General features: G+C 33.9%; 1 long non-coding RNA gene across 1 annotated transcript; it reads right to left on the bottom strand.

The window, feature by feature from the left end:
* Positions 1-10,637: 10,637 nt before the first annotated feature.
* Positions 10,638-21,410, bottom strand: LOC138338985 (uncharacterized). Its single transcript, XR_011211912.1, has 3 exons — positions 21,343-21,410; positions 12,852-12,895; positions 10,638-10,773 (listed from the first exon to the last, which is right to left on the bottom strand). It is a non-coding gene; the product is annotated as an uncharacterized lncRNA (long non-coding RNA).
* Positions 21,411-23,047: the final 1,637 nt, after the last annotated feature.

Here is a 23,047-nt window from a genome sequence, read left to right as displayed (position 1 = left end):
TATTGCTTGAACCGACTAAACAGGTCATTACAGTCATCTTATGTGGCAAATATATGTCCTAGATGACATCCTATATGTTTATGTCTTATCAAATATATGTGTCTACTTGTTAACTATGTGAGACGTTTTGAAAAGAGGTACCCCACCGTTTTAATTACCTCACAATAATTAACAACTTCCTAACTGAGATATTAAAAAAGATCTTTCAATCTTGTAATCTTAAATTAAATACAAGTAAAATGTACTTCCTCCTTGGCATGTTAGTTGCCCACGTTTCCTTTTACATGCTCCTTAAAAAAATAAAAAATAAAAAAAATATTTTACTAATTAACTTCTTAATAAGATTTCATTTTGGAACTTTACAAATTTGCTTATACATTCATCAGTAAAACAAAAAAATTTCTATTAATTCTCTCTTTGTTAAATTAACAGATAATTTGCGACAACTTTTTTTATAATGTGAGACGAAAAAAGTATCAAAATACCATTTAGTTGTGTGATTTGATACATGAAAAGTTTAAATTAAAGATGGGTAAACAAGAAGAAGAAATAAACCTTGTTTTTAAATAAACTAAATGAATAAATAAATTGAAACGAAGAAAGTAAATAGTACACCCTCCAAAGATTCTCATGAAAAATAAAGAGTGATATTATATTATATTTACATTATACATTATTTATACATTATATTATATTATATACATGAAAAAATTACCTAATTACACATCCTTTTTTATCTATTTTCTATTATTCCTTATCATATTAAAGAATTACAAAAGTCATCTTTTTCTCAAATTTTCTCATTTCATAGATACAAAAACTTTCACTCTTCCAATTTCATTATTTTCTCCCCTTTTTCATGTCTATAATCACTCTACTATATCACCATCTACCTTCATCACTCCTTTATTTTGAATTTTAAATATTTTCTCTCCGATTAATAATTTGAAGTTAATCAAGAGACAGATTTTCATTTTTTTTAATTTACATAAAAGACACGAACAATAGGCTCAAGACTATGTATCATTTGTTTGTTATGTTATGTATGTGGAGTACTTTTTTTTTTGCCTAATCTGTTTGTTGTGATCCATAAAAGAAATCTATCATGTGTTTCCATTTAACAGAAAAAACATAAAGTAATTATTAAATTGTTTTAAATTTTTAAAAAGATACTTTAATTTTGGAACTGTCCTATTACCCCACTAAATAATTATGAATCGGTATTATTATACGATTTTTTGATCTACCCAAATTTTTAGAAGCATGTATAAACAATTATGAATCGGTATTATTATATGATTTTTCGATCTACCCAATTTTTTAGAAGCAAGTGTCTTCACACACCAATCAATATATGACACGTGTTAGTTCAATTAAAAATGTATTTTTTTCCATTTTAAGTTTTTCCTTTATCTTTTTTTTGTAACGACCCATTAGGTTGTTTTAAATACTAAAACTTTTTATTTCATAAAATACTTTCCGATAGATCCTAAATAGATAGTTTGGACTATTCGTGACTATAATTATAAAATCAATGAGATAGTTTTAGTAATTTATTTAATAACCTATTCCTCTTGAACCATATTTTTTAAAAAAAATAGGGTTTAATATTTGTAAATGATAAATTGACGAGGAATATTAAGAAATACACTCCTGGAAGGAAGACTTCACAAGGCGGCACAATCTTGAGAGAAACGACATGATAATCAAGGTAAAAGATATATGTGTATGTAAATTTGATGAATAGCGTACATGTAGAAATTATTATTATAATAATTAGAAAAAATACACAAGTATCCCTTCAACCTATGCCCGAAATTACAGAGACACACTTATACTATACTAAGGTCCTATAAACCCCTCAAACATATTTTATAAGTAATTTTCTACCCCTTTTCGGCCAACGTGACACTAGCTTGAAAGAAAAAGTCAACCAGTGTTGGGCCCACAAGATAGTGTCACGTAAGCCGAAAAAAGTAGAAAATTATTATTAAATAAGTTCGGAGAAAAGGTAATAAGACTTTAGTATAATATAAGTGTGTCTCTGAAATTTCAGCCATAAGTTAAGAAGGTACTTGTGTATTATTTTTAATAATTATATTTTATTTGAGCATAATTGGGTTGTATATAATCGTGGTTAATATATTATTATATATTTGTTTATTGTGGACAAAGAATAGTGGAGAGTTATGGAGTAAAAGGAATGAGGGTTAATTATATATATTATTATATATATGTATGTAACTGAATAGTGACAATATGGTGACTAATTTGTATATTAATACGGTGGGATTGTTGTTAGTTCGTCTGCCACTGGTTTCGTAATCAATGGCTTTAATCGTTATATATTGAAGTTTGTTTTCACACTGTAAATTGTATTTTTATATATTGAGATATGTAATAAAATATTAGGTGTAGTGTATTATCTGAATACCGTTAAAGTTGCGCTAATTGGAGGGATTAAGGTTTACTCTTAGGCTTCAACTTTAGCAAATTGATTATAGAATTGAGTGAATTTTTGGGTTTAGGATAGACATATAGTAACATAGATTTTTATAGACTCGTTAACTGACAAATTTTATGCATATATACTTGATAGATTGGAAAGGTTTAGAGGCATTGGGGAAAGAAAAAGTATTGGAGAAGTAGCTTGTTTGACTTTTGTTCTTCACATGGAGGTAGGTTATGGTTTAAGTTATTTGATAGTAAACTCTTAATAATGATTGATATGCATTGATGATATTTGAAGTTTTCTATGTACTTGATTGTGTCGTTGTGTGGCTTGGTTGTGTGTTTTATGATTGGTCTGAAATCCTGAGACCATTAAATTTATATTCTTGAAACCTCTTTATCGAAGTGATGCCTTGAATGAAGAAGGCTTGATGAAATATTATCAATGAATTGAAAATGGTGATAATAAATGATAAATTAATAGTATAATTGGATCGGAGTGTCATGTTCCGATACGGTATTCTTGGATTGGAGTGTCACGTTCTGACACGGTATCCTTGGATCAGAGTGTAATATTCCGACGCGGTATTCTTGAATCGAAGTGTCACATTTTGACATGGTATTTTTGGATTGGAGTGTCACGTCCCGACACGATATAATTGAATCGGAGTGTCACGTTCCGACACAATAATATTAAAGGAAAAACATATTGAATTAACAGAATGTCTCAATCTCAAAGAACTTAATTTCCCAAATGGTTTGGTTGGAGACATGAGTCCTCATGGATGATCTTGATATTGTTGACTTATTACATACTTACTTTTGTGTTGTTGACACTAGTTCATATTGGTTGTTGCTTATCACCTGTTAAGTGCTATAGTTGAGTTCATACTATTATTCATTTTATAGTAGTTTCTATTTTGGGTTGACCGATGATACCTAATTAGTACATGTTGCACTGTACTGAGCCCTACTTGTGTTTTTCTTTTTTTTTCTTTTATGGAATGTAGCGAGTGTAACAATGACTTCGAATTGCCCTCAGCTCTAGTCAATCTCCAGCACATCAGGTTCCAGGGTGAGCGATTCATTCTAGCTCGTGTTGTATTCTCTCGTCATTACATGATGTCCTTAGATTCTGGACATAAACGATTTATTGACTCATTTTGGTATCTTTGGTACGATTTATTGACTCATTTTGGTATCTTTGGCACACACACACACACACACACACACTCTTTTTGAATTTTAGTTTTGATTGATTTTAAATTTCATTTCGTCTTCCACCTCTCTCAATTTTCTTTTTTTCTTCACCTCCCACTCCCATGTCAAATTGAACCTTTGTCCCATTTTTTTCTTTGTTTTCTTCTTCTTCTTCTCTGGTCAAATTCTATTCATACTATTATTTAGACTTTACTAAATTGTTGATTTCAAAATTAATTATTTTTCTAAAAAGAATTTAAAATTTTGAAGTATCATCAACTACACATTTTCATATAAATCCAGAATTAGAAATCATAATTTTAAAAGAATAAATTAATTCCCCGAAAATTGAAAGAACTTAATTTAAATTGGACAAAACAAAAACTATATGATACTTCCTAATCATCTCATTAGTTTATTTCATTTGCATATAATTTCAAAACTAGAAATGATAATTTTAAAAATCATAATTCTACGAAATTTGAAAAAGTTTAATTGAAATTTGGATAAGAAAACTAAATAAGACGTACTAATCATCTTGAAATCTAATATGCTTATCAAATTGTTCGAATGTAATAAAATGTTTAGATATAATTTTAAATTAAAGAGAGTAAAACTAATAATAGTAAAAATGGGAGATGAAATTGTGACAAAAAGTGACATTTAAAGTGAGGAGCTTTAATGAAGATGAAAATGAATTTCTGAAGAAGAAGGAAGATAGAAAATGAAAAAAGTAATAAGGAGAAAAAGTTAAAATAATAAGAAAAATAAGAAAATGTATTTTATAGCAAAATACTTGCAAAAATAAAATTATATTCGTATTTTTTGTTTGTTCACGCTCTTTAAGAGAGTGCATACACTCTTCATGCCAGATGAACGATAAATGATGTAATAATATCAGTTTAGAATTATTTAGGGAGTAATAGGACGCTTGTATAGTTTATGTGTCTTTTTGAAAATTCGAAACAACTTCAGGTATCACTTTATGTCTTTTCTCTTCTATTAAACATTATTATGCCCGTAAGTACATGTGCATATAATAAGCTCAACATGGCTTGTTCTGAAACAATGATTTTATAAGGTCTAATCTATCGGTGAACTCGTAAAGTTGGCATGAAGTTTCATTTAAAAAATCTGAACGGATGATGTTAATTTTAGACATCTCATTTGAATCCCGTTGTGTCATTTTGACACTTTTTTAACAATCCACTAATATTATATTGTGCGTGTAACACACTCACAAATAATATAATTCCATGACTAATTAAAGATACGTGATATTTAAGTACAAAATAATACTTTAAAGATACATTATAAAGAAAAAATAATTTTCAGTCAAAAATAATAAATAAAAGCATTTAATTTCTAAAACTCACCAAACTTATCCCAACCCTTCCCTTCTTCCTCGTTCTTCCAATTTTTTTCCGGCGCCTCCTCTTTACCTCTAATTTCTTCTTTTGTTTTTTTTCTTTTTGGGATATTTATTAAATTCAGATTCTGTTTTTTTTTCTTGTAAATTCAATTTGTATGTTATCAATTTCATGCTTCTAATTGTGCATATAATATTATAATGTCTCCAAAAGAAATAAAATTATAAAAGGAGCACAGATACAAATGCTATGTATTAATTGTACGTTGTAGTTCCTCTCGCTTAGAATGAACTTGATGGGTGTGATAGACGTACAATGGTGTGTAGCACTGAATTTGAAAGATTGCAATAAAAATTGTAATTGTTGGATCTAAGAACAAGAATGAGAATATGATGATGGTTGTGGTGATTCTCGAAACTGAAAAAATTAAAAAATTAATTTGATTGTATTAATAGCGATGGTGGCAGCGGTGGTGAATGGATGATGTGTGGTGGAGGAGACAATGAGGAAGAAGGATAGTTTTGACTTTTTAAATATTATTTTTTGCCCTGAAAAAGAGCCCCTTCACGCGTTGATTTTGGGTGCATTACACTTAACGTGTCATGTCAGCAAAAAGTATCAACACAGTGGAATTCTACTTAGCGTGTCTAATATGAACATTAACTAGTTGAGAGGTATAAGTGAAATTTTGTGCCAATTTAGGAGGCTACCGATGGTTTGACCATTTTATAACTAAATTATTGTTCATTATATTCATATTTTTTTTATATGATACATAGCTACGTCATGTTATACGAGTATGGTACATAAATACTAATTTATATTATTTGTATCGATTTTAGACCAAAAGAACTTAAAGGGCAATAACTATATGTTTAATGTATCTAACAACAATATAATACTCAACAATTAAATGAAATACATAAATAGTAATTTACATGCACTATTTTTTTTTAGATATGACAAATAAATTTGAATTTATATTAAATATATCGATTACATAGCGATTGCGGTAGTGTATTGATCTCAAAGCTAACATTTTATGAAATAACAATTATTTATTTAATGTATTTAGTATAAATACAATACTTGTCATTTTAAATGAGAAACATAAATAGTAATATATCATGCACTAATTTTTCTTAGATATACTTCCTCCGTCCAAAATTCTTTGTAAATGTACCAATTAAATAGCTACTACACACGGTAATGTATCAATCTCAAATCTAACATCATATGGACAACAATTATTTAGTTAATGTATCTAGGATAAATATAATAATTATCAATTTAAACAAGATATATAAATAGTAAAATTCTAAGCATTAAAGATATTCATGAAGTATTTTTTCAATTTTTTTGATAATTTTGAATCAAAATTGAAAGGATCTTCAATAACTAAGAGAAGAATTTTGAATCTCAATATTTTCAATAATTTTAAATCAAAATTTAAAGAATCTTCGAAGAACTGGGAGAAGAAATTAAGAATCTTGAATTTCTATCTGTTGTCACATAAATTGAAACAAGAAAACAATTACACTCATATAATGAAAATACATTTCCTTTAATATATATTTACAAATTATGTTAAAAATAATATAAAATTATAATTATTAAAATTAAATTTGAAAAATTAAAAAAATAACAATCAAAGAAAAATTTTGACTAACTCTAATTTATTTTGGCCTATATCATATAAAATAAAATAAAAAAGCATGTATATAATCAACGTGTACCGACTTATGTATCTAGTCTTCTAGTTTTAGATGGAAAATATATGTGATTTTATTTAGTTGGGACTTGGGAGAATCATAATAAGAAGAGAATTTGAAGAAGAATTGAGTTTTTGACTTTGAGTTGACTGACATTGGTTGGTGATCTAAATTTGACTCATTAAGATAATTGTGGTTAGCAAGTTGTTTGATTTTGACAAACCACCCATATATATTTCTAGTTTAAAAAATGTTGACAATAAGTCTCCCTATGAATTATGAATTTATTATATTTTTAAACATATAAATTTATATTTGTTGTATTATAATTTTAATAACTTTTACACATATTTTATATTTTGCAATTAAAATACATAAGCCCAATGCCTTTCCATGAAACAGGTACCCCTTCATTTCTGATTCCTTTTAAATAGTATTATATTTTTACACACAGTAATAGGTGCTACACATAATAATATATAAAAAAGGAGAAATTTGAATTGTGTTCTCAATAGGTGTAAAATGAAATTACAACCACTAGTACTACGTTAAATAATACTTCATCAAAATAAAGTGACACATTTTAAGTGGAGTAATTAATTTATATTTTAAAATGGCCAAAATTTTGAGTCAGACGTGTAATGAGAACATCTTATTAAATATTTAGATGCTCAATTATAATAGATTAAGTAATTAACTCATTTATATTGAAAAATTTAGAATTTTGAATTGAACGTGTAATGATAATACTTCATTATATATTCAAATGCTCAATTAAAACATGTCATAATTAGAACATAAATATATAAGGTGACATATTTTAATTATTATTTACTTGGATTAAAAATTGAAATTTTGAGCCAGATGTATAACAAGATCGAACACTCATAAATTAGATGCTAAACTAAAATATGTCGTAGTTCAAATATATATAAAAAGGGGCAACTTATCGAAATTCACTAATTTAGAAGCTAATTGCATATATACACACTAGTTTATGATATTACCAATCTTACCATATTATATTATGGTGCGTCTAAATATATGTATCTAGCGATACACGAGGTCAAAATTATGTGTAGTTTGTTCTAGATAAAATGTATTCAAGTGCATTTGCATGTATGTGGGACACATGGACAAATCTTACTCACCTCCCTCCTTTCTGATTCGTTACTTTCATATTTCGTTCGTGCGTCTGGTATCCCAAACACATGCGAATCACACCAGATACATGCATATAGTGTGATTTATATGTATTCGACTTAAAATCTTGTATGAAATTATTAAATAGTAAAACAAAATATAATCATTTTAAATAATAGAGAAAATTAATAAATTTGATTAAAAATATTTATATTATTATATAATTTCTCTTTAAATAAAATTTACTGACATATTTTAATTAAAAGGTTGTCAATCTTGCATGGATGTTGGTAATAGGTGTGAGATAAGATTGTATATAAAGATGTGGTTCTTGTCATGACTTCTTTTAACTTCCAAGTATTAGGTGGTTGTTGAGAATATATATGTGTGTGGCAGCTCAAAACTGTGATCATTTAAATATTTATGTAACCATATGCTATTCTTTAAGATGGATATATATAGGGTGGAAATGAATGCCAGCTCTCTTGAGGAAAGGGACTAGGAAGTTTGCTTTTAGAACCTTCTAAGGGGCAGCTCCTTATTTTCCCTTTTTGAAATTTTAATTTTGAAAATATATATTTTTTGATTAATTATTTTACTTAGAGAGTGAGATAAAATAACAAATTCGATTTGTTGATTGAGATTAAATTTATATCTTATCGAGTAAATTGTTTGAACAGTCATTTATGTTTGAAAAATTATTTAGTAATATCACTTTTATTTTTTCTAGGATTATAATATAGTGCAAATATTTTTATTTTCCCCAAAATTACTCTGAGATAATAAAAATATCAATTCTCTTTATTAATTTTTTTTTAAACTACTCTTTACTAGTGGATGTAATGTCAAATATTTTTTTAATTGTACAGAGTATGAGAAATTAGTGGTTTGGAGTTAAATTTTTTTCTTTACTAGTCGATGTCATGTCAAAAAATGTAAGGTACGGTAAGTCACTCTAAGCTATGCGTGTAAGATTCAAGTAATTTAAATATATTTAAAAATTAGGTAATATAATTTTCATTCTAATCACATATCAATTCATGATCCAGATTATAAGCATAACTGGCATAAAGAATAAATTTTTTCATAAGCAAATTAAATTTTAATCTAAAAAACAACCTAAAATCGATATAAATTATCTTAGAATCCAAAAAATGACATCATCCATTGCCTAAGTCAACTTTGAGTATTATTGAGATATTCAATATTATCAGTATTAGTAGTTTACCCGTGTAGTTCAATTGGAATATTACCGAGCAAACATAGGGCTGAAGACTCATGCGTCAATTAGGACTAGGATCTTTTGTAGCATTTTCTAAGTCTCTGAATTATGTGCCAACATAAGTTTTAAAGGTCACCCGTTAAATTAGGACTAACACCTTAGTCCCTTTTGGATATCAATTATTAGTGGATTCACATTAGATGATGCCCTTCTAGCTAGGGTATAGGTTGAGCTCCGTTTAGCTCAGAGTATATCGGTTAATAATATCTTCCACAATTTGATCTCAAATATTTGATAACACTGTATATTAATTAACAATATCTCCCACAGTTCGATCTCACATATTTAATGACATTGTATCATAGTTTACTCAGTACAATGTTGAGTTACATGCTTATTACTTTGTCTTGCATTCACTCATTTATTAAAGTTGATATTCAGTTTAGCATCTTAGAGTTCTCATTTCAGTTAGATTATTCTATCTCACATACTCAGTATAATCAAAATACTGACTTTTTGCGTAAAATCATTTTATAATATAGGTTTAACCACTAATATATGTTAGTTTTATGATCCACTCATATTAATATTATTTTGATTTAATATTTAATTACTAACTAAATTCTAACTCTAATTGGATAAGTGGAGAACTGGATAATTGGATAACTAAATCCTCTTTCTGCCATAAATATATAATTTTATCCATGAGAGCTATACATAAAGTATAAGGCAAGAGAGAGAAACAACTTATAAAGAACCAAAAGAAAAGATTCCGCTCAATCAAGTTAAGAATTATAATGGCAGATTTGGGTATATATTTTTAACTGAAATATCATAGTATTAAATATATGTGAAAATCATATAGTTTTACGATCCTGAATAATTGATAGGATTTCTAAATGTTAGATTATTTATATATACACAATTATTATACATTTGGTATCAAGAGCATGGTTTAAGAACTAGTGATTTTTATAAAATTAATGTTTTCCTTATTTGAAAACGGTAATAGGTAGTATTAAATGAAATAATTATTCTCTATAATGATGTATTTTATTTTGAAATTATGCATATGAGATTAGTTAATCACCAAAGTGGTCTTATCTTTGAAGAATTAATTCAAAATAATAATGACTAATGTATATTCAATTATCCATTATTTTGATGCTTATAACTGATATAACATAATTGATGTTTTTAGTTGTAAGATATTTAGGGATCATCCGAAGGTTGATTATTTCATTTTATAACCATTGAACATTAATGAGGTGATTTATATGTGTCATGAGTTTTATTTATTTATCCAAAGATAATAAATATTATAGATTGACACATTTAAAATTATTGAATTACGTTAAATTCACATCTAAGCATCATTATGTCTAAAGTTGTATTTTGATGTTTCGCCCAAAGGAGGACATCAATATACATTAAAGAATTTATAAATCATTTCTGAATTTGATAGTAAGTTAAAATTCATAACTCAAAGTATTAACAAATGAGTATATTATATTTGCAACATTTGCTCTTCATTCGCACTCTGCCTCTGTTACGATCTTTAACAGTCTTAACTTCTCACATTGGTGCGAACCTATCAAATTCCATCACGGAGTTTTAGATCTTGATGTTGCACTTTACACTGAGAAGCCAGCTGCTATTATGGAAGCTAGGAGTACTGAAGAAAGGTCTCATTATAAGCACTGGGATCGATTTAACAGATTAGGCATAATATTTATGCGAATGAATATTGCAAGCAACATTAAGACTACTCTTTCCAAAACTGAAAATGCAAAAGATTTTATAAAATTCGTGGAAGAATCCTCTCAAACTGCTGATAAGTCTCTTGCTGGGACACTAATGGGTACTTTGACACCATGAGGTTTGATGGTTCACGTACCATGCATGAGCATGTCATCGGAATGACAAACGTAGTAGCAAGACTTAAGTTTTTGGGAATGGAAGTGGGACAAAATTTCCTTGTACAATTCATTATCAACTCATTAACGTTTGAGTATGACCTTTTCCAAATGATCTACAACACTATGAACGACAAATGAAACGTGCATGAGTTGCACGGAATGTTGGTTCAGGAGGAAGTAAGGCTCAAGAATCAAGGAACCCACTCCATTAACCTTGTAAGTCATCAAGGAGTTGGAAAGAAAGGAAAGAAACATGCTAAAGGAGAACAGAGGCACCATAATGTTAATGAGTCCTCCTCTCAAGTACATAAGAAGGAACATAAGAATGATAATTGTCGTTTCTGTGGAAAATCTAGACACTTTCAGAAAGATTGTCTGAAATTTAAGGCATGGCTCGAGAAGAAAGGTAAGCCTAGTGCTTTTATATGTCTCGAAGCAAATTTAAATGAAGTTCCTTATAATAATTGGTGGATTGACTCTGGTTGTACTGTTCATGTTTCTAATACGATGTAGGTATTCCTTACAACACAAACCATAAACCAGAATGAAAGATATGTGTATATGGGTAATAGAGTGAAGGCACCAGTTAGAGCTATAGGAAATTACCATTTGATCCTTGATACTGGCGCCACTTAGATTTACTTGAAACTTGTTATGTACCTTCTCTTTCGAGAAATTTAGTTTCTTTTTCTAAGTTGGATAAGACTGGATATTCTTTTAATTTCGGTAATGGATGTTTTAGTTTATTAAACATAATTATCTCATTGGTATTGATACTCTTTGTGATAACTTATACAAACTGAATCTTGATAATCTATTTGCAGGAACACTCTTAACTCTCCATCACAATATTGGAACCAAACGAAGTTTGGTGAATGAACAATATGTTTTTTTGTGGCATAAACGTTTAGGTCGCATATCCTAAGAAAGATTGGAAAGATTAGTTAAGAATGAAATTCTTCCAAATTTGGATTTTAAAAACCTTAACATTTGTGTGGAATGTATTAAAGGAAAACAAACAAGACACACAAAGAAAGGAGTTACAAGAAGCACACAACTTCTTGAAATTATACACACTGATATATGTGGTCCTTTTGATATTATATTTTTCAGTAAAGAAAAATATTTTATCACTTTTATTGACGATTTTTCACGTTATGGGTATGTCTATTTGTTGCATGAAAAGTCTCAGGCGATAAATTCCATAGAGGTCTTTATTACTGAGGTTGAAAGACAACTAGATAGAAAAGTGAAAATAATCAGGTTAGATAGAGGTGGTGAATATTATGGGAGATATGATGAAAATGGACAACACCCAGGTCATTTGCTAATACTCGAAAAACATGGCATATGTGCTCAGTACACAATGCCTGGAACACCACAACAAAATGGTGTAGCAGAAAGGCGTAATCGTACATTAATAGACATGGTTAGGAGTAATTTAAGTAATTCATCTATTCCTCTTTCATTGTGGATGTATCTTTAAGGAATGCCGTTTACTTACTTAATAGGGTTCCTAGTAAAGCAGTCCCAAAAACTCCTTTTGAACTATGGACTGGTAGAAAACCTAGTTTAAGGCACCTACAAGTTTGGGGTTGCCCGACAGAAGTTAGAGTTGATAATTCACAAGAAAAGAAACTGGATTCAAGAACAATTAGTGGTTTCTTCATTGGTTATCCAGAAAAATCAAAAGGGTATAGATTTTACTTTCCTAATCACAGTACAAGAATAGTTAAAACTTGAAATGCTAGGTTCATTGAGAATGGTGAAGTTAGTAGGAGTGAAAAACCACGTAAAGTGGAAATTAAAGAAGTTAGGGTGAGGGTTTCTTTACCTTTTACTTCCTTTAAAGATGTTGTTCCTAAAGTTGTCGCAAACCTTACAATCAACAAGAACAACAAATTGATACTCATGTTAATCTCAATGAAGCAATAATTAATGAACCTGTAGTAGATGTAACATAAGAAGTAGCATTAAGAAAATCTCAAAGATAAAATAGACCTGCTATTTTTTATGACTATTTGAAATATTTACATGAGTCACAAAATTGACTTTGGAATTGATAATGATTAGTTTCATTTTCACAAGCTATTGAAAGTAATAATTCTGATAGATGAATACATGCTATGGAAGATGAGTTGAAATCTATGCAACAAAATGAAGTATGAGATCTTGTTGAATTACCAGAAGATTACAAAACAGTTAGATGTAAATGGGTCTTTAAGACCAAACGTGACTCAACCGGCAACATCGAACATCACAAGGCCAAACTTGTTCCAAAAGGTTTCACTCAAAAGGATGGCATCGACTATAAAGAAACATTTTTACCTGTTTTTAGAAAAGATTCACTCATAATTATAATGGCTTTAGTAGCTCATTATGACTTAGAGCTACATCAAATGGATGTGAAAACAACCTTTCTAAATGGAAATTTGGAGGAAGAAGTTTATATGAATCAACCTGAAGGGTCCTCTTGTAAAGGAATGGAACACATGGTGTGTAAACTTAAGAAGTCATTATAGCGATTTAAACAAGCTTCTCGACAATGGTATCTTAAGTTTAATGAAACTATTGTCACTTTTGGATTTAAGGAAAACACTGTTGATCGGTGTATATATATCTGAAGGTTATTCGGAGTAAGTTTATCATATTAGTCCTATATTTTGATGACATTTTTCTTGCTACTAATGATCTTAGTTTGTTTCATGATACCAAGAGATGTTTATCTAACAATTTTAAAATGAAAGATATGGGAGAGCCATGATATGCGATTGAAATAGAAATATTTCGAAATAGATCACAAGGATTATTAGGTTTGTCTCAGAAAGCATATATTAATAAAGTGTCAGAGAGATTTAGAATGGAAAAATACTCATCAAGTCCCGTTCTAATTCATAAAGGAGATAAATTTAGTCTCAATCAATGTCCAAAGAATGAATTGAAACGTAAGAAAATGAATGATATTCCTGATGCATCAATAGTTGGGAGTCTGATGTATGCCCAAACATGTACTAGTGTCACGACCCAAAATGGGCCGCGAGTGGCACCCACATTTATCATCCTATGTGAGCGAACCAACCAATCTAAACCCCAATCATTTACCAATAATAAACAGAAAATAATGTGGAAGACTTAAAAACTCATTAACGAAATCAATTGTTAACTTCTAAAACCCAAACTTATCATTATCCCCAAAATCTGGAAGTCATCATCACAAGAACATCTATCCTCAAATTACTAATCTAAGAGTATCGAAGAAGCTAAAATAAGTAAAAAGCTAGTCCATGCCGGAAGTTCAAGGCATCAAGACATGAAGAGGAAGATCCAGTCCAAGCTAGACGCATTAGCTCACCCTAAAATCCGGTGTAATGAAGACTGGCTAGAGTTGCGGTTGAGTTGAAGACGACGGCACATTTGTTGCACTCCACAATTTAACAAAAAGACACATACAAGTAGGGGTCAGTACAAAACACGGGTACTGAGTAGATATCATCGGCCAACTCAAAATAGAAAACAATATGCATCAAATAACATCATAAATCATCTACAATACTCAATATGTAGCAACAACATGTACATGAATCTTTGATAAATAATGTCAAGTACACTCATGAGGACTCAAGCCTCCATATCATACTCATTGGGAAATAGGTTTTATTCATTCGAATTTATTACCATAATTTCAAGATTCATTACCTTTATTCCTCTTGTGTCGGTACGTGACACTCCGCTCCCCTAATTCTACGTGTCGGTTCGTGACACCCGATCCCCTAATTCTACGTGTCGATTCGTGACACCCGATCCCCTAATTCTATGTGTCGGTTTGTGACACCCGATCCCCTAATTCTACGTGTCGGTTCGTGACACCCGATCCCCTAATTTTACGTGTCGGTTCGTGACACCTGCTCCACTAATCTCATTCTGTTAATTCATCAAGCCTTCTCTTATACCAAGGCATCATCAATCTCATTACTTTAGTTCATCAAGCCTTCTCTTATACCAAGGCATCATCAATCTCATTACTTTAGTTCATCAAGTCTTCTTTTATACCAAGGCATCATCATTAACAAGAGATTTTCAAGATTTAGGATTTAATAGCTTCATCATGCTTATTTCATCACAACATGCAAACACACAATTGAGCATATAAGGGTTTACAACACCACCCAATACATATCATTCGCTATTAAGAGTTTACTACGAATAGCATAAAAACCATAACCTACCTCCACCGAAGAATTGCGATCGAACAAGCTAATTCCCCAAAGCTCTGTTGTCCTCTTCGTTTCTATCTCTCTCTCGATCGATTCTCTTTCCCTCTCCTTGTTCTTTCTATTTTTCTTATTCAAACCGTCTTTTTTTTACCCTAATTAACATATAATTAAGTATCAAAAATGGTAAAAGTAGCCCACTAATTAATTTAAGGTTATCTCCTTTAAACCTCAAGAAATTTGATTATTAATATTCAACCACTAACTTTATAATTATAAGCAGGAATAGTCCAAAACGCCCCTTAAAACATTTAACAGAAATCCGACCTAGCCTGGGATTATGCAGCCCATGATGGGCCGTCGTGCTTGCGACGGTCCGTCCTGCTGCTTCCGTCGCGGAGTCAGAGACTAGATTTTTACCAAGGGTCTGTGACGGCTCGTCACGCCTGTGACGGTCCGTCCTGCCACTTCGTCGCGAAGTTCAGAGAGTCGATTTCATTACCCAAATTTCTGAATTCTAAGTGTTTTGGAACGAGACCCCCACGACGGTCCGTCGTGCCCATGACGGTTCGTCGTGGGATCCGTCGACTTAGCCAGTTTTTCCAGAAATAAAATCTGCTGCTCAAAACGACTAAACAGGTCGTTACAATAGATACCAATTTACCCATCATTCGTCCCCAAACGATCACAAGAAGGAAAACAAGTGCGAAAATGAGTACCTGAATCTGTAAACAGGTGTGGGTATCTTTCTCGCATATCAGCCTCCTTCTCCCACGTGGACTCTTCAACTGGTCGATTCTTCCATTGAACTTTGATGGATGCAATCTCCCTTGATCTCAACTTGTGAATTTCTCTATCTAGAATGGCAACAGGCTCCTCCTCATAAGTCAAATTCTCATCGAGAAGAACCGAATCCCAACGAATGATGTAGTTTCCATCCCCATGGTATTTTTTCAACATAGACACATGAAATACCGGATGCACTCCTGACAGTCCTGGGAGCAAGGCTAATTCATAAGCCACCTCCCCTACTCGCTTAAGTACTTCAAATGGTCCAATATACCTTGGGCTTAGGTTACCTCTTTTTCCAAACCGCATCACCCCTTTCATGGGCGAAACCTTCAGCAAGACTTGCTCACCCTCCATGAACTCCAAGTCTCTAACCTTTCGATCTGCATATTCCTTTTGCCTGCTTTGAGCCGCTAAAATCTTTTCTTGAATAGATTTCACCTTCTCTAATGAATCCCTCAAAAGATCAGTACCCCAAGGTCTAACCTCAAATGCATCAAACCAACCAATGGGAGACCTACATCTTCTCCCATACAATGCCTCGAATGGAGCCATATCAATACTTGAGTGATAGCTATTATTGTATGAGAACTCTGCTAAGGGTAAAAAGTTATCCCAATGACCCCCAAATTCTATCACACATGCACGAAGCATATCCTCCAACACTTGAATTGTTCGCTCAGACTGACCATCGTTCTGAGGGTGAAATGCAGTACTAAGGTCCAACCTAGTACCTAATTCAGCATGCAATGTTCTCCAAAACATAGAAGTAAACTGCGTACCTCTATCTGATATGATGGAAAGTGGAACTCCATGCAATCGAACAATTTCTGAGATGTAGAGTCTGGCTAACTTCTCTGCATTGTAGGTCACCTTGACCGGAATGAAGTGAGCAGACTTAGTTAATCTGTCAACGATTACCCATTGTCTTTGGAAGACCAACCACGAAGTCCATTGCAATTCTCTCCCACTTCCATTCAAGAATGGACATTCTTTGAAGTGTCCCTCCAGGCCTCTGGTGTTCATACTTTACTTGCTGACAATTTGGACATTTGGCAACAAAATCAACAATGTCGCGCTTCATTCTACTCCACCAAAAGTGTTGCTTTAGGTCACGGTACATCTTGGTTGCACCAGGATGTATAGAATATCCGGAACTATGAGCCTCTGTAAGAATAGTGTGGATCAAATCATCAACACGGGGCACACATACCCTTCCCTTAATCCTCAAAACACCTTCCTCATCCATTATTGCTTCTTTAGCCTCTCCTTGCAACACCATATCCCGAATTCGGCTTAGTTTCTCATCATCAAACTGTTTCCCCTTGATCTTGTCAAGAAAAGAAGATCTCGCCTCCATACTGGCCAAAAATCCTCCCTTCTAATTTACTTCTAACCTCATAAAGTCGTTAGCCAGAGTCTGAACCTCTCTATCCAATGGGTGTGTAGAAACTTGTAAGTGGTCTAAGCTACCCATGCTCCCTGCTTTTCTACTTAAGGCGTCTACCACAACATTAGCCTTTCCTGGGTGATACAAGATGGTAACATCATAATCCTTCAGTAGTTCCATCAATCTCCTCTGTCTCAAGTTCAAATCTTTCTGAGTAAAGACATACTGTAGGCTACGATGATCTGTGTATACTTCACACTTAACTCCATATAGATAGTGTCTCCATTTCTTTAAGGCAAACACTACCGCAACCAATTCCAAATCATGGGTCGAATAATTACGTTCGTGCACTTTTAATTGCCTTGAAGCATATGCAATTACATTCTTCTCTTGCATTAGTACTGCACCCAAGCCCGAATAGGATGCATCACAATAGACAATGAAATTCTTACCTTCCACTGGCAAGGTAAGGATTGGTGTGGTAGTCAACAAAGTCTTGAGCTTCTGAAAGCTTTCTTCACATTCATCCGACCGTACAAATGGAACATTCTGCTTAGTCAAGTTCGTCAATTGGGAAGCAATGGAAGAGAATCCCTTGACAAATCGATGGTAATACCTAGCTAAACCAACAAAGCTCCTTATTTCTTACACATTAGTAGGTCTTACCCAATTCTTCACTGTCTCAATCTTAGAAGGATCCACCATCACCTCATCCTTAGAAACCACATGCTCCAAGAAGGACACTGCATCTAGCCAAAACTCACACTTGGAGAATTTGGCATAAAGCTTTTTCTCCCTCAACATTTCCAATACAATTCTCAAGTGCTCCTCATGTTCCTTTTTGCTCTTTGAGTATACCAATATATCATCAATAAATACGATCACAAAGAGATCCAGATATGGCTTAAAAATCCTGTTCATCAAGCTCATGAAAGCAGCAGGGGCATTCGTAAGACCAAAAGACATCACTACAAATTCGTAATGCCCATACTTGGTCTGAAAAGCAGTCTTTGGCACATCCGTTGCCCGTATTTTCAATTGATTATAACCGGATCTCAAGTCAATCTTAGAGAAGACACAAGCACCTTGTAACTGATCGAACAAGTCATCAATGCGAGGAATGTGATACTTGTTCTTAATAGTTACCTTGTTCAGTTATCTGTAGTCTATGCACATCCGAAAGCTTCCATCCTTCTTCTTCACAAACAAAAAAGGAGCACCCCAAGGGGATGCGCTTGGTCTAATGAAGCCTTTGCTCAACAACTCTTGAAGTTGGGCCTTTAACTCCCTTAACTCAGTGGGAGTCATTCTATAAGGGGGTATAGAAATGGGGCGAGTACCCGGTTCAAGATCGATGCAGAAGTCAATATCTCTATCCGGTGGCATACCAGGAAGGTCTGCAGGAAACACATCTAAAAACTCGCGGACTATCGAAACCGACTCAATTGGAGGTACTTGGGTAGTATCATCCCTGAGATGTGCCAAAAATGCTAAACAACCCTTACTAACCATTTTCTTAGCACAAAGAAAGGAGATGATATGAACCGGATTGGAAGTGTAGTGACCCTCCCACACTAACGGATCTGTCCCAGGCTTGTCTAACATCACAGTTTTAGCATTACAATCCAAGATCGCAAAATTCGGAGAGAGCCAAGTCATACCTAGAATTACATCAAAATCAACCATTTCTAAGATAACCAAGTCTACATAAGTATTGCTCCCCACAAAAGTCACCAAACAAGACCTATATACTTTTCCAACTATCACAGACTCACCCACCGGAGTAGACACACGAATAGGTATGTCAAGCAATTCACAACGTAAATTAAGACTAGTAGAAAATGAAGAAGATACATATGAAAATGTGGAGCCAGGGTCAAATACAGAAGCCATACAATCACAAACCAAAAGATTACCTATGATAACAACATCTGATGTCTCCGCTTCTGACCGCCCAGGGAAAGCGTAACAATGGGCCCTATCACCTGTTTGCCCATTGCCCCTACCATGTTGCGCTGCAGTAGTTCCCATTTGTCCGTCACCCCGGCCGTTTTGGTGGCCACCATTACCTCGGCCACCACGTCCTCCAGAATAACGGCCTCTACCATGACCACCTCTACCTCTAGCTATTGGGGGTCTATAACTCTGTTTGGACAATTCCTCCTAATATGTCCAGTCTCCCCACATCCATAATACTCTCTGGAGTCAAGCATAGGTCTCTCAGAGAAGTGTTGACCAGTCTGAGGTTGACCCCCAACTACAGTCTGTAGTGAAGACTGAATTGGTCGAACTGAGTAACCTCCTGAACCCTGTCCTCTAGAGTAAGAACCATTAAACTCACCTCCCTTTCGAAACCTTTTTGATGTCGATGCCATGGTGAAGTCATCTGGATTCACTCCTTCCACCTCTATCACAAAATCTACCACTTCTTGAAAGGATTTTGCCATAGCCGCTACCTGTAAGGCTGAAATCCGCAATTCTAACCTCAACCCCTTCACAAAACGGCAAATCCGCTCTTGTGGACTGAAACAAAGTTGGGTGGCATACCTGGATAATGCACAAAACTTAGCCTCATATGCAGTAACCAACATCCTACCTTGCTCTAGGCTCAAGAACTCATTTCTTTTCCTATCCCTCAAAGTCCGGGGGATATACTTCTCCACAAACAAGCTAGAGAATGATGCCCAAGTCATAGGTGGTGCCTCTGTTGGTTGACACTCAACATGTGACCGCCACCACATTTTGGCGTTCCCTTGAAACTGATAAGTCACAAACTCAACACCAAACCGTTCTACTATACCCATCTTGTGTAGTAGCTCATGACAGTCAACCAGAAAATCGTAGGCATCCTCAGATTCAGCACCCTTGAAGACTGGAGGTTTAAATTTCAAGAACTTACAGAAAAGTTCATGCTTGTCATTTGTCATTATAGGCCCAGTAGTCAAACGAGGAAACGTGCCTATTTCCAATGAGGCATCCACGCGGGGAGCCACAATAGCCGCATGTTGTACCTCCGGAACCTGAGGTGCTGGTGCAGAAAACACTGGAGGTGTCTGACCTTGATCAGATAACCCGCTAAGATAAGCAAGAACCTGATTGATCATCTCTGGGGTAGGTTGGGGTGGTAATTCCTCATTCTGTACTTGCTCATTTGCCCCATCCTCCCCTTCTCTTACTACTTCCTCAGCCGATGGAGGAGTCACCGCCCTAGTACCAGATGGGCTAGGTGCTTGTCCTCTTCCTCTAGGGGACGTCCTCCCGCGACCCCTTCCATGGCCTCTTGCCACTACTCCTCTTCGAGCTACAGTCTCAGTGGCTGGCTCGAACGCATCTTGTCTTGCCGAAGTTGGTGTTGGCGCAGTCGTTGCTCTAGTTCTAACCATCTACGAAATAGAGTGAAGATGGTCAGATACCAATTTGTATCACCTAGATACCAATTGGATCCAAGTAATAGCATGAAAGAAAGAAAGAATGGAATTTTCCTAAAGTCTTATAGCCTCTCAAAGAAAAGTAAAGGCGTCCCCCTACCGTTCCTGAAGACTCTACTAGACTCATTCTTGTGTGATGAGACCAACGAACCTAATGCTCTGATATCAAGTTTGTCACGACCCAAAATTGGCCGCGAGTGGCACCCACATTTATCATCCTATGTGAGCGAACCAACCAATCTAAACCCCAATCATTTACCAATAATAAACAGAAAATATCGGAAGACTTAAAAACTCATTAACGAAATCAATTGATAACTTCTAAAATCCAAACTTATCATTATCCCCAAAATCTGGAAGTCATCATCACAAGAACATCTATCCTCAAATTACTAATCTAAGAGTATCGAATAAGCTAAAATAAGTAAAAAGCTAGTCCATGCCGGAAGTTCAAGGCATCAAGACATGAAGGGGAAGATCCAGTCCAAGCTAGAAGCATTAGCTCACCCTGAAATCCGGTGTAATGAAGACTGGCTAGAGTTGCGGTTGAGTTGAAGACGACGACACGTTTGCTGCACTCCACAATTTAACAAAAAGACACATACAAGTAGGGGTCAGTACAAAACACGGGTACTGAGTAGATATCATAGGCCAACTCAAAATAGAAAATAATATGCATCAAATAATATCATAAATCATCTACAATACTCAATCTGTAGCAACAACATGTACAAGAATCTTTGATAAATAACGTCAAGTACACTCATGAGGACTCAAGCCTCCATATCATACTCCTTGGGAAATAGGTTTTATTCATTCGAATTTATTACCATAACTTCAAGATTCATTACCTTTATTCCTCTTGTGTCGGTAAGTGACACTCCGCTCCCCTAATTCTACGTGTCGGTTTGTGACACCTGATCCCCTAATTCTACGTGTCAGTTCGTGACACCCGATCCCCTAATTCTACGTGTTGGTTCGTGACACCCGATCCCCTAATTCTACGTGTCGGTTCGTGACACCCGATACCCTAATTCTACGTGTAGGTTCGTGACACCCGCTCCACTAATCTCATTCTGTTAATTCATCAAGCCTTCTCTTATACCAAGGCATCATCAATCTCATTACTTTAGTTCATCAAGCCTTCTCTCATACCAAGGCATCATCAATCTCATTACTTTAGTTTATCAAGCCTTCTTTTATACCAAGGCATTATCATTAACAAGAGGTTTTCAAGATTTAGGATTCAATAGCTTCATCATGCTTATTTCATCACAATTATATCATCACAACATGCAAACACATAATTAAGCATATAGAAGGGTTTACAATACCACCCAATACATATCATTAGCTATTAAGAATTTACTACGAATAACATAAAAACCATAACCTACCTCCACCGAAGAATTGCGATCGAACAAGCTAATTCCCCAAAGCTCTGTTGTCCTCTTTGTTCCTCTCTCTCTTGATCGATTCTCTTTCCCTCTCCTTGTTCTTTCTATTTTTCTTATTCAAACCCTCTTTCTTTTACCCTAATTAACATATAATTAAGTATCAAAAATGGTAAAAGTAGCCCACTAATTAATTTAAGGTTATCTCCTTTAACCCTCAAGAAATTGGATTATTAATATTCAACCACTAACTTTATAATTATAAGCAGGAATAGTCCAAAACGCCCCTTAAAACATTTAACAGAAATCCGACCCATCCTGGGATTACACAGCCCGTGACGGGCCGTTGTGCCAGCGACGATCCGTCCTGCTGCTTACGTCGCGGAGTTCAGAGACTAGATTTTTACCAAGGGTCTATGACGGGCCATCACGCCTATGACGGTCCGTCCTACCACTTCGTCGCGAAGTTCAGAGAGTCGATTTCAGTATCTATGACGGTTCGTCGTCGTGCCCATGACGGTTCGTCGTGGGATCCGTCGACTTAGCCAGTTTTTCCAGAAATAAAATCTGCTGCTTAAAACGACTAAACAGGTCGTTACAACTAGACCAGATATCAGTTTCCCTATTGGAATGTTGGGCCGTTATCAAAGTAATTCAGGAATGGATCACTAGAAAGCTGCGATGAAAGTGTTGCGATATTTGCAAGGAACTAAAGATCATATGCTCACTTATAGAAGATCTGATCATCTTGATGTGATTGAATATTCAGATTCAGATTATGCTGGTTGTGTGGATACACGAAAATCCACATTTGGGTA

Source organism: Solanum lycopersicum, chromosome 10 (genome assembly GCF_036512215.1).
Source record: "Solanum lycopersicum chromosome 10, SLM_r2.1".
NCBI lineage: Eukaryota > Viridiplantae > Streptophyta > Magnoliopsida > Solanales > Solanaceae > Solanum > Solanum lycopersicum.
The sequence above is the reverse complement of the archived record's forward strand: the minus strand, read 5'-3'. Positions and strand labels throughout refer to the sequence as shown.